Here is a 13,810-nt window from a genome sequence, read left to right as displayed (position 1 = left end):
ATCACACAGGATAGATACTGGTATGGACATCACACAGGATAGATACTGGTATGGACATCACACAGGATAGATACTGGTATGGACATCACACAGGATAGATACTGGTATGGACATCACACAGGATAGATACTGGTATGGACATCACACAGGATAGATACTGGTATGGACATCACACAGGATAGATACTGGTATGGACATCACACAGGATAGATACTGGTATGGACATCACACAGGATAGATACTGGTATGGACATCACACAGGATAGATACTGGTATGGACATCACACAGGATAGATACTGGTATGGACATCACACAGGATAGATACTGGTATGGACATCACACAGGATAGATACTGGTATGGACATCACACAGGATAGATACTGGTATGGACATCACACAGGATAGATACTGGTATGGACATCACACAGGATAGATACTGGTATGGACATCACACAGGATAGATACTGGTATGGACATCACACAGGATAGATACTGGTATGGACATCACACAGGATAGATACTGGTATGGACATCACACAGGATAGATACTGGTATGGACATCACACAGGATAGATACTGGTATGGACATCACACAGGATAGATACTGGTATGGACATCACACAGGATAGATACTGGTATGGACATCACACAGGATAGATACTGGTATGGACATCACACAGGATAGATACTGGTATGGACATCACACAGGATAGATACTGGTATGGACATCACACAGGATAGATACTGGTATGGACATCACACAGGATAGATACTGGTATGGACATCACACAGGATAGATACTGGTATGGACATCACACAGGATAGATACTGGTATGGACATCACACAGGATAGATACTGGTATGGACATCACACAGGATAGATACTGGTATGGACATCACACAGGATAGATACTGGTATGGACATCACACAGGATAGATACTGGTATGGACATCTGGAAAAGAAGTGAAAACTTATTAAACTTCACCACATACCAATCAGTTTAAACTTAAGGTATATTCTGATAAATATTTGATTTTGAAATATAGCTCATCAACAATATCGACCAGATTACAAACATGATCCTTGAAATCAGTGTTGGCTCCAGTAACTCTGGCAAAGTCTTTGTTGTTGAGGACACCTGGTACTGAGATCTGTAAAGTGGTGGCAATTCACCGGTATCAACACTTACACAATTTTTTTTCTACAAAGTTAAGGTTGAAACTAAAAGTTGTAATTTAGTTGTGTGACAATATCTTGGGTAACATAGAACAGATAAAGAAGAACACTGTCAGAGGGGCCATGATAAAGTGCTACAAAGTGTGGAGAAATGTGTGCTGAGTAAAGTTATTGGTGTCAAGGATTACCAGACAACCACTGGAATAAGACATTCCTCCCACAGGGGACAGTGCTATGTCTCAGTGCTGAAGATGGTCATCACTTGAAACAATGTGTGCTCACCTCAGCACAGTGTCTTGAGAGCACCAAACTACTAACAAGCACTCAGAAATCAGAATCTTACAATCTTAGAAAACAAACCCAAAGATAATGACCTGTTACCATAACTTCCCGGCCAGGATCCACACTGCTGTTCATCTGTGTAACTTTGGTATAGCGGACTCTACAGTGCTGAGGTTACAGGCTGTCAGCAGTCCTGTGGTGAGTGGCTCAATTGTTGTCAATCCTATCACATACCTGTGAAAGAGACAGTAATATCATTAGCAACGTCAACGGCAACTCATGTTCAAATGAGGGGCCACGGTGGCCAAGTAGTTATCATGTCCTGACACTTTAACACTAGCCCTCCACCTCTGGGTTGCAAGTTCGAAACCTACATGGGGCAGTTGCCAGGTACTGACTGTAGGCCGTGTTTTTTCAATATCACAAAATCAGACGGTATCACATGCACGCCAAAGCATGTGTTCCCAGTTACATATAAACCTGGAGATTAGTATATGTGCTGAAAACAGACTGTGCTAAAAAAAAACTGATAAAAAACTGTTTTGAGATGGATTTTGTATTTGAAAATGTGTACTTAATTTGTGCTTGTTTGGGATTTTGATGTAAATAATTGTTTTATCATGAAATTTATAAACTGACTTGAATTAAATTTTATTTTTCTTGTCCCAAATGATATATGTATATAATAATGAACATTTGACATTGTTTCCATGTGACACTATTGTAGACTTGGACCATTCTATAGAAATACATGCTGCAAAGACTGGTGAAGCACACGGCTTTAGACAGAATAAAGGCCCTAACACAGCAGCAGTATCGCGCCCAGTGAACACTTTGGCCAACCCTATACAGGCACATCTTTTGAACCCATTACAGTTGTTACTGGAAGTTGATTTTGTTGTTGTAAGCCCGAGATAGTATAAAAGAAGATGATGCAATATATACCTGTGTCCATCATTTTATGCCAGGCGACCCCTCTAACGTGACAAAAACATTTTATACACCACTTTGTGATTACCCCATTGTTTGCAATTCGACTCTGATGGCTTACCCTGTGAAAAAGTCTTGAACTGTTCAAGAATTTCAAAAAACCTGTTCTAGCATAAATGTAAAATGTAACTTCGAACAATTTACTTTAGGAAGAATTGTTTCTCAGTTCTAGAACTGACAGCCCCCGTGAAAATTTCATGAACATTCATGAACTATTCATGAACTGTTCATGAACTGCTCATTGACTGTACTATTCCTGAGCAGATCTGAGAAAGGTCAGCTTTAAACAGAGAGGTTTGTGCAGTATTTCTATTTCAAAAGAACAATTCTGACTGTTTCTATCTGATGTCATATAAACATATCATCTTTCAATTTAATTGATAAATGAAATAAACTTTTTTAGATTTGTGAAAAGTTATTAATTTCCATACTTTCAAGATTAAACTGTAAAATTAAAATTCTGCAATGTCATTCTTGTAGACTAAGTAGTACTTAACACAAAACTTGTCAATTTATGAAAATCCTAAGTTACTTATATCATTTCCACGGGTGCCCCCCTTTGTATTCTTTCATTCCATTTTTATCAAATTTCTTGTTGAAAATGTCAGTATTCAGAATCCTTGACTTCTGACACTTTCTCAACAAAACTGAGTTTTTTGTTTATTCAAAATTGGCTTTACTGGTTTTTTTTGCCAGTTCTCATACCAGGAATTAATTTCTCCTTTGAGAAAACACTTAGAAATGTTCTCAACAGCACTATATTGATACCTTTGTGACCCCTTGTCCACTCAAATACAATGCCTTTGTCATTATTACCTCAAACCTGTCAAGGATTGACTACTGGGAGTCCGGTTTTTAAGTGGCATTTCCTAAAATACTTGCACTCTGGTTATTTCAACATCAGCCTGAAACATTAATTACAAACAAAAAATAGTTCACAAAGAAATGGAATCAAGCACATGGGTTCAGTAAAATTAATTCATAAACATATTTTGATGTATTTTACAACTGACGAATATAAAATTAATGGTCTTGCTCACCTGAAAGAATTCATTCAATGATGTCAAAATTAATTCAATGAACATAAAATACAGTTTAACCTCCGAGTCACAAAGTTGTTTCAACAGCTTCTCCACAATAGATGATCTCTTCATGGCTATTGAAGTAACTTGATAAAGCAGGCCAGAGATGAAGTGAAAGGGAGTAATTTTTTTGTAGTGGAACTGGACTGGTTCGATCATCAGCGACCAGGTAGGTGAATTGGTAGAGCATCCGTCGAGTGTTTTGAGTTCCAGATTTGAGACCTCGGTCTGGCCATGTTAATTGCCCTCCTCTTACATTTGGTACTGTTGACCTCTCTAAGTGAAAGCTATAGGAGATTGAGAGGCTTCCATGGAGCTAAACAACCTTGGTTGTAGTTGTCTTTGGGGCAAAGGCTTTATGAAGGGGGTGTAGTGATAAAGTAGAGAGTATAAGGTCACCTTACTAGCTCAGACTAGTGACCACTTCGCAGAACTCCACGAAAGTGGAGTATTATCTCTTGGGGTTTGGCACTGTAAAACGAAAAATCAACAGAAAATCAAGGTAATGAAACAATGTTCAGAACATTTAGCAACAACTTTGATTTATACATATGACATAATAACTAATATGAGAAATGAAATACAAAAAGTGCAGTACACATGCATTTGGTGTTAAAACATTTTTGAGATATGTAGGATGAACACCGGATGATTACTTGTTCCTGGCATCCCCAACTATACACGGTCCCAATGGTGATCTAAAGGATGAAGGTAAAGTTAATATCAGGTAGTTCAGATCCGTCTTCCCCACAAATTATTAACACCAAATTAAACATGTTTGTTTTTGGTTTGGTTTGTTTTTGTTTAACGTCCTATTAACAACCAGGGTCATTTAAGGACGTGCCAGGTTTGGAGGTGGAGGAAAGCCGGAGTACCCGGTGAAAAACCACCAGCCTTATATGGTCAGTACCTGGCAACTGCCACATGTAGGTTTCAAACCCACAACCAAGAGGTGGAGGGCTAGTGTTAAAGTGTCGGGACACGTTAACCACTCGGTCACTGAGACCCCATATAACATGTATACAATTGGCACCTTTCCTTGAATTTCTGTAGCAATGTCATTAAATAAATCTCTGGACATGAGTGTCACTGGATGTTTTTCCTTAAGAACTGTATCCGACTTCTTATTTCAATAAGAAAGTCCTGTTTATTTTCCCGAAACCTTGATCTCGGACATTTCCACCTTTTTCTTATTTCCCTATCAGCTCCAAAAAGAATTTAAAGGTTGAACCTACATTTCTAACCCTCAAACTGTTTACTACATTTTATGACTCGTCTCTTGATTTCCGTGTTGATACACCTCATTTTATTCTGACAATGACTTTGACAAGTTTCATACACACTTTCTTAAATTCACTAAAGTTTTTTTTTACTTTTCCAAAACATTTATCACAAATAAACAAGAGAGCCCAGAAGGATGTTGGCGCCTAACATTCAATGATCTTTATTGGTTCTGTATGTCAGACTCATCTTCTCTCTACTGTTCCCTTCTTTCTTCTTTTTTCCTCTTAATAATCCGATAACATGCAAGAACAAGTGGAACCTACACGTGAAGTTTGAGAAGCATACCTTCAATTCTTTTCGAGAAATAGCAATTACAAACTTCAATTCGCACCTGTCTGCCATTTTGATTTCCTGATCAAAAACGAAAATAAATTTAGCAATCTAGGTACCAAGGGGAACCTACACATGAAGTTTGAGGAATATCCCTCCAGTACTTTTCAAGGAATAAAGATAACAAACTTCAATTCTCAATTTCAACATGGCCAAACATCAATACATGAAATTTGAAGAATATCCTTCCAGGCCAAATGTCCATACATGAAGTTTGAGGAATATCTCTCCAATATTTTAAAGAAATAGTTATAACAAGGATTATTTACAGACAGATGGACGGACTGACAGACAACTGACGGACCATGACTCAGGATGATTTGAAAAGAATGCATGTTCATAAATAATAGCTAAAAACATGTTATTTTTGGCCCCTATGTTAGGACTGAAACGTTTGGTTTGGTTTATTGTGTTTAACGTCTTATTAACAGCCAGGGTCATTTAAGGACATGCCTGGTTTTGGAGGTGGAGGAAAGCCTGAGTACCCCGAGAAAACCAGGACCTACAGTTAGTACCAGGTTTCGAACTCCCAACCCAGAGGTGGAGGGCTAGTAATAAAGTGTTGGGACTCCTTAACCACTCGGCCACCGCGGCCCCTGGACTGAAACCACAATTAATTTTACTACAAGTTTCATTAATACATTGAAATTCATAAAAAAAATATCCATAGCTTTCATACACAACTTCTGTGTTACCTGACTAAGAACTACATCTGAGCGACAAACTTTTTAAATATCAAACAGCATGTTGGGCATTTTCTGGACTTCCATGTAGATCCCACCGTCAATCAATGTAAGGGAGACAATCATTCACAGGATCACCTGAATTGAATAGAAATGGCAGAAAAATTAGCAGAGACAGTTTTGAATGAATCAAGAAAGTCTATGTGTATGTTTCTTTTTCCACCTTAAATCAACCGGGGGTTTGTAAGATAAAATTCCATATCTCCTATTCCTGGTCTGTGGTCCCTTACAAATTCTTCAAATGTCATTTTCTTGGATAAGCACAGAATTTTCTTATACATATGCAGCGGAACTGAACTAGGTCAATCATCGGTGACCAAGTAGCTCAGTTAGTAAAGTGTCCATCTAGAGTTCAGAGGGTCCCCGGTTCAAACTCCGTTCTGGCTGCTTCATTTTCTCATTCTCCTGTTACATAATTCCTGACCTTGCCAACACTAATGGTTAAAGCATTGGGAGTATACTAAGCAAGGGGATAAAGGAGGGAGGAATGTAGCAGCACTGGACTGGGTAGATCATCGGTGACCAAGTAGCTAAGTTGGTAGAGTGTCTGTCTAGAGTTTGGAGGGTCCCGGGGTCGAACTCTGATCTGGCTGCTACATTTTCCCTTTCTCCTGCTACACATGTATCTTGTATGTGTGAAGTTAAAAGTAATCCTCAATTTTAAAATTTGAATCAAGGTGTAGGTATTTTGAAAGCAACTAATATAAGAATTGGCTCATCTCACACAAACTGTGTCCCCTAAACAATTAATAATAATCAATTGAAAAAAAAATCAAATTCAAATTTTCAACTCAATTAAGTTATTCATTAAAACATTTTCCATAATAAATCTGGCATGAGAAAATAACCCTCGCACGTAAAGTTTAATGGAAATCAGCCAGAGAAACATGGCCATAAATAATAGCTAAAAACACCCTCACACTTGACCGAGATCACAATTAAATTCTACTGAAGTTTGATTGAAACATCTAATTTCATTGAAAAGTATTCCATACCTTCATAGACAACTTCCATCTTACTTTACCAAGAACATCATCTGAGCAGAAGTGTTTAAGTTTCAGGTTGTTGGGCAGTTTCTGGCGCTAGGCATGTACATTGTACATATATCCTAACATCAATCAATGTAAGGGAGATAATCGGCCACATATTACCTGTATTGAAGAGAAATGACATTAAAATTTTCATTGACAGTTTTAGACATTAAAGATGCTACACGGCTGACATCCAATACAATACATGTCACGAAAATGCATAAATTTTCATTAACAGTATCAAAACTATTTAAGTAACACCAACAATTGAAAAAAATGACAACATGCAGTGTCCCAATAAAGATAGTTTTAAAGACCTCCAGTTATAAACCCACCAGCGTAACCGATCATGTTGACCTTTGATTGACACTCAATATTGATGTAGGGGAAATAGGTATATTTCATATGTGTAATAAAAAGAGTTGAGCAAATTTAAATTTGACTAAAATGTAATGTTTGAACCAAGCACAAGAAATGTTCTAGGCTAATGTTCTCATACTTCATTTCAAACATAAATATTTCAAACATGCTCCCTCCATGTCAATTTTGTATTTCTGAGAGTCTTAACATAACAACACTTACTTCACTAATGGACAAATTTTAATGAGGTCTATCAGCGGTGATAGTGGAAGAGCAGTTTTAGTCCATGCATTCTTCATACACCATTTTGGATGTTTCAGCCACCCACTAAGTGTACGACAAAAAAACCCCATGTATTTTAGATATATCGGCTATAAATCCAAAGGGCCTATGACATTACATATTACAGGACAAAAAAGTTAGCATTGGTTTTCAATTAACATTAATATATACTACCACATCTGAGGACATTTTTTGTGTGGTGCAGCAGAACAAGAGGCACTGAGGACCTGCATCGCTCACCTAGATATTTCAGTAGTTTTGGCAAAATACTCTAATTCAAGTTATTGGGCTCCCTTATCCTCCAAATTTCATCAAAATTCATTCAGTTGTTCAGGAGCACTCCACCCTCTGGCATTCAGGAGAAGATTTAAAAGAAATGTTGATGGGCCAGGTGAGTGAAAAGACTGTTGATAATAATATTATAACAAAGGCCAATAACTCTGTAAGTTAAAGTTACCTCCCCGAGCTACATGTATTGTTGTAAGGCTGCACACAAAATTTCATCAAACCTAGTTAATATTTACTCAAGTTATTGTGTTCACAAGGTCCAATAACATTATATACAAAGTCAAATAACTCTGTAAGTTTCTGTCAAATAATTCCCAGTTTCAAATCCAGATTTTGTTGATGCAGGGCTGAATACAAATTTTCATAAAACTTGTTGATATTTACTCCTGTTATTGTGTTCACAATGTATTGTTGACAGACAGACAGACAGGCGGACGTCAGATGCCACAACTTGGCACAAGCTCACATTGGTCCTTTGGACCGGGTGAGCTAAAAATAGATTCTGATCTGTCGTGTTGGTCAATCTTTTTAATGTTCATCAGTTTTTTTATGTGAAAAAAGTTTCAAACTGATTGGAAGGCAATGCTTCATGTTCTAGCCAAGCATAATGAAATGGCACCATGCTAGAATTCAGGTATTGAGAGTGATATATATGTATGGACGTTTGAATATGGAACTTTTATCAATCTTGTCACGGAACTCAAATTTACAAAGCTACAAGTCCCTCTGGATAGGTCACATTACATATAGCACAGTGCTTACCCAAGGTTAGTGTTGTTGGCGAGAATATTGACACTAACACAATTTTGTGGCATTTTCAGCTGAGGATACTACTGTTATACCTGTAAATGGCTGGCCTCTTTGTTTTGTAGCTCTGGGTACCATGTAGCTGTTTCCTGATCTAGATCTGGCATATGGAACATTCCATAATACAGCTTGGACCAACATTTCACAATCATCTGAATTTGTAGGTGGATTAGTTCTCACTACCAGTTTCTGCCTCTGGTCAGCGATTATCAGTGCTGAGGCTGCTTGTCTAAGACATTTTGATGGGACATTCTTACTGAAAATCAAAAAGGAAGATATTCATCATTTTACAATGATATTACATATTTGTTTTTTAAGTGCTTGTTTTTTAGTATTCATGGTTTAAGTTATATTCTCTCAAATATTTCATTTCACAATCTTTATAAATCTTAAGCAAAATAAAACATGAACACATACATGTACATACTAGATATATATACAATACGCATGACTGCATATTATTTTATTAATGTGCATGGAAGTAATTTTTCTTTCAATTACTATATTTTGTATATACTGTATATGTTGTGAATTGTTAAATAATTCTTATCAAAATGATATCAGAATGATTTTTTCTTTATCATTAAAAGTGTTTAACATGTTTCTTACATTTAGCGACTGTCCCTTCAGTACAAAATATATACTTGTGTTTTTACAGCAAAAAGTTGTAAATAGGCCTATAAGAGAATTATGAAAAAAATTGTTTATGTGTACCCAAACTCATTTAGGTTATAGCCATTTTGGTAATTTGAAATGAACACTTCTAAACATATAGTTACAGTGTAATTAGTTTCAAACTCATACAGTTATAAAATAAATACAAGTCGCCACGGTTCACCAGTCACACTTTTGCCCCACCTTATTACGGAATATTACGAGTGTTTCGGTCAGGAAACAGCTGAGATGTTAGATTGTATTCCACTCGGGGAAAACAAAAGTGTTTTTTGACGCAAAATAAGTTCACCTGTAGTGAATAGGAGATGGAAAGTAATCAAGTACAGGGCTTTTTCTCACTTGTTTGGGATGGGACCTTTCCGTCTCATTTTGGGAAGAAAATTAGTGAATTGGGAAAGATTTTTCAGGTGTAAACTGCAAAGTTTGGGAATTTGGCTGAAATATGAAATAAATTTAATTGGGAAGTGGGTCCATTAACGGCCCCAAAAAGACCTCATAAAAAGGCCTCAGTTAGAAAACACTCAAATAACCAGATACTATAGACATGGGCACAGGGGTGACATGGAAATTAACGCTGGCTAAGGTAAATGTCTAAAGAAAGTTATATCATGTGTGATATAGTCATCTCTTTGTTTTCGCAGAATTATTTCACATACAGTAGTATATATATGTGTCTGGTTCAGTAGCCCTTTTTCCATGCCAAAGTCAGTTATATTTAAAAATGTAACTTCTATTTGATGAAAACTTCTGATTATTCAATTAGACTTTGCCACATAACTTGTGAAATTAACAATTTTTAATGTGATTTTGACATTGTTTTTTTTACGTTTTACGTCCGCTATGGGAGGTAATCAGGAGGGTGATTTCATTGATATATATATAGAGAATAAATGGTCAGTGTCTTAAATATAAGCTGTATTTTGGCGAGGGTCAAGAAAGACAAAAGTGGCGAGCCAAAAATACAGCTTATAGACACTGACCATGTTTTCTATTCATCCTGCAACAATAGAAAAATGATCATCAAAAATAATCATTTTGAAGTGAAACGGTGTCAAAAATGACAGAAATATGTTTGCCTTTTAAACGTTTCACTTTGAAGTCGGTCAGTCGAATTGATGCACATGCTAAGATTCCAAAATACAGCTGTTTTCCGTCACTGCCGTATACAGCAAAAATATATATGGTGGGTGTATTCCGACAATGTGGTGGCAGTTGCAGGATAAATAATAATAATTACTAGAACGTTAGTTTTAGTTGTAATGAATAACTATTTAACTATTTTACGTATTTTTTACGTTTTTTTGTTGCCCACTTGCATTCAGTTACTTGAAAGCCCATTGTGCTAATTATAACGCCCAGTTTTGGGCAAAAAACAAAACCCCCATTTTGTTGACAATGCTGTTTTTGGGGTCAATCGAAGAGGCTACCATTGTGTTAATAAAGCCCGGTTCTTTATAAACTTAATACACACTTCGACCACGGCATGAAAATACAGTGACATTATGAGAGATAGGCAATGTACGCTAAAAACAATAGAGCATTTAAATATAATTTTCAGAATGGCGTTGTTCTGGACGCTAAACTTACAAAAATAATCATGGCATATTTTTAAAGTTATACCACAGCAGAGTCCTATAGTATATAGGTCTCTGACCACAGTGACCTAGGTTAAACAACTTGTTCATATTGCCGTGTTGGCATCAGATGGCCGTAATAAGTCACCATACCTACATCGTCTATTGATATACAGTCAAACCTGTCTATACCTATATCGATATACCTTGACTAAACCTCCAGATAAGGCTGATACAAATCGTCAAAACCTAGCCGTCTTTTTTGTTTACGAACACCCGCCTTCTCTCAACTTTGACCTTCTTCCTCTGGAGCTAGTCGTTTGTAGTTTCGTATTTCAGGGGAGAAATAATTTTACGTACAACTGCACCATCTATCGATAAAACGCATTCGACATTGGCCTACTTCGAATTTATTGAAATCGTAGAGTTAAAATAACTCGGTGAAACTGGTATGTCACTTGTAGATTGTATTATTACCGTACAAACATAACGTAACCGTCACACTACCCAGGAGATCTATATACTAATTAAGTATATATATTAAGTCTCTGACTACCCGAACTTTGTAAAATATAACACTTTAAAGGACTTTTACTTGTACTTTTTCGGCATAGCCGTATAATTTTCTTTTGGCCCCGGATATGACGCGACAGGTGGCGTTACTGGTCAAGATGAAGTATGTGATTGGTCAATGTAGCGATAAATGCAAAATGCAGACATGCAGTTAAAGACGAAATAAAAGTGGATGTATCTATTCAAATGACACATTAATAAAATCATATTCCTGATTCAAATGCAGACTTATTATCACCAAAAATGTTTCAAGCTGAATTAATTTTGTTATCCGTGCTGAAACGCATTTATTGATTAGTTTGTTCAGAGACATATATCACATATATGTCTCTGGTTTGCTAATGCATTTTTACAAGCAGTTTTACATTATAACCACCAGCATTAAAACTATGCCGTTTATCTTTTTTAAAGATATTTCTTGTTCTTTCTAAATGTAATACTAGACATATACTCTCTATTGCAGGTATTACCGCCTGCTATGTATCATGGAACCCGTATTCGTCACGATCTGCTATGTAGCATGGAACCCGTATTCGTCACGATCTGCTATGTAGCATGGAACCCGTATTCGTCACGATCTGCTATGTAGCATGGAACCCGTATTCGATGGCATGCGATACCTCAACAAGAGAAAAGTATATGTATAGCAATTTACTGAGGCCATTACTTTCAGAGTGTGATGATTGAACCTTACCACTAGCAAATTGAACCAATGTACATACTTATAAAAAATAAAGCCAAAGGGCTAGGAGGTTGAAGCAATCCACAAAAAAATTAATCAAATTGACAACATCCTCACTGTACGACGCCGAACCTCGCAATGCCTTAACTCTACACGCCTCGTGTCCGAACCGACAAATCCACGTGTATTAAACTGCACCCTGAACGTATTGATTAATAAACAAGAATGCAGAAAACCGCATCAAAATCGGCCGACCCATTACCGAGTAATTGCGATTTGTCTCGAATGCCTCGTTTTGGTGACCTCTGACCTGTGACGTCACAGGTTGAACACGATCGTAGCCGCCATATATAGGAAATATATAGAAACAAATGTGAACACGTGCCTGAAATTAATGCGAATAAGACAACAAAAATGAAAGTGCTGAATAAACTCTCTGAGTTATATTTGTGAATGAGTTAATAGCAAGTGCTACCGAAACCAGGGACATATAATTTTCTTTTTAAACGGGCCATATATAACATGTAGCATCTCACTAATTTTCTCTCATAACGAGCCATATACAACATGAAACATTTTACTAATCTTCTATTATAACGGGCCAAATACAACGTGTATCATCTTATTTATTTTCTATTATAACAGGTCGTATATAACATGTATATTTTATATTTTTTAAATTTTTTATTTTAACGGGTCGTTGTAACATGTATGACATTTGAATAACGGTCCATTTATAACGACTTACATCATACAGTAAGGACCGTAGCTTTTAATACTTTTACCCTTTCCCCCGCGATTTATGGTGACGAGTGTACATGGAGAAATAATCACCGTGTTTCCTGGTGATAGACCAATTATGCCGATCGATCACCGGGGTTAAATCATCAAAGATCGCGGTGACCAAGCGTGCCGCGGTGAACCTCCGCGATCGAGACACTGAGGACCACAGAGGATCACAGAGGATCAGCAGGACTCATCGGTGCCGACTCATGCGATAAAATTTACCTGTAATATGAATTGGTATGGAGTAATTACATGTATATAACTGACACCCATCAACGCTATGATCGATGTGACCAGGGACGTACGGTATAACCATTTGCCATTGGTTTTAATTGTTTCCATCTCTTATAAATGCCGTAGAATTAAACATCAGTTTTACTTAGCTTGAAAATATGATGATTTTTTTTTTTGTCACTAGTCGTAGTCTAGAGGGGACATAGATAATGTCTAGTATATTTAGATATATAAAGAACTGTAAAAATTCCGCTGTGTGTCGCTGACAGGTAAAAGAAAGTAGATTTGATGGAAGTTATTTCTTGAGTAGTAGATCTAAGAATCACTGTGTGATGATCATTTATCATTTCAAACAACTTTAATCCAAGTAAGGATATAATTTGCATACATTTCTGGTGTAGGGCCAGAACGCACTAGCCTACTATATGAAAACATTGAATGTGCCGTCACCGTTTGGTGTCGCTAAGATATAAGGTGTAAATACAATAAAACCGGTGTGAAATCGCACGTATCTTACCAATATGGATAAATGAGATATTTATTTACCCCAGATCACCCATTTAGTCCCACCTAGGTGTTTTATTCCGTCAGTATAGACCCTTGCTTTACGCTAGTCAAAATTTCACGCT

At 36.8% G+C, this 13,810-nt stretch overlaps 1 long non-coding RNA gene across 8 annotated transcripts; it reads right to left on the bottom strand.

Moving 5' to 3' along the window:
* Positions 1 to 907: 907 nt before the first annotated feature.
* LOC117320501 lies at positions 908 to 11,221 on the bottom strand. Of its 8 annotated transcripts, none has more exons than XR_004531061.1 (7): positions 11,113 to 11,221; positions 8,613 to 8,913; positions 7,503 to 7,607; positions 6,885 to 7,040; positions 3,267 to 5,967; positions 1,553 to 1,694; positions 908 to 954 (listed from the first exon to the last, which is right to left on the bottom strand). It is a non-coding gene; the product is annotated as an uncharacterized LOC117320501 (long non-coding RNA). The 8 variants fall into 8 exon arrangements; XR_004531062.1 differs by having other exon boundaries at positions 8,693 to 8,913; XR_004531065.1 differs by lacking the exon at positions 7,503 to 7,607 and having other exon boundaries at positions 3,267 to 3,355; positions 3,491 to 5,967; positions 8,693 to 8,913.
* Positions 11,222 to 13,810: the final 2,589 nt, after the last annotated feature.

This window comes from Pecten maximus, unplaced genomic scaffold (assembly GCF_902652985.1).
Source record: "Pecten maximus unplaced genomic scaffold, xPecMax1.1, whole genome shotgun sequence".
NCBI lineage: Eukaryota > Metazoa > Mollusca > Bivalvia > Pectinida > Pectinidae > Pecten > Pecten maximus.
The sequence above is the reverse complement of the archived record's forward strand: the minus strand, read 5'-3'. Positions and strand labels throughout refer to the sequence as shown.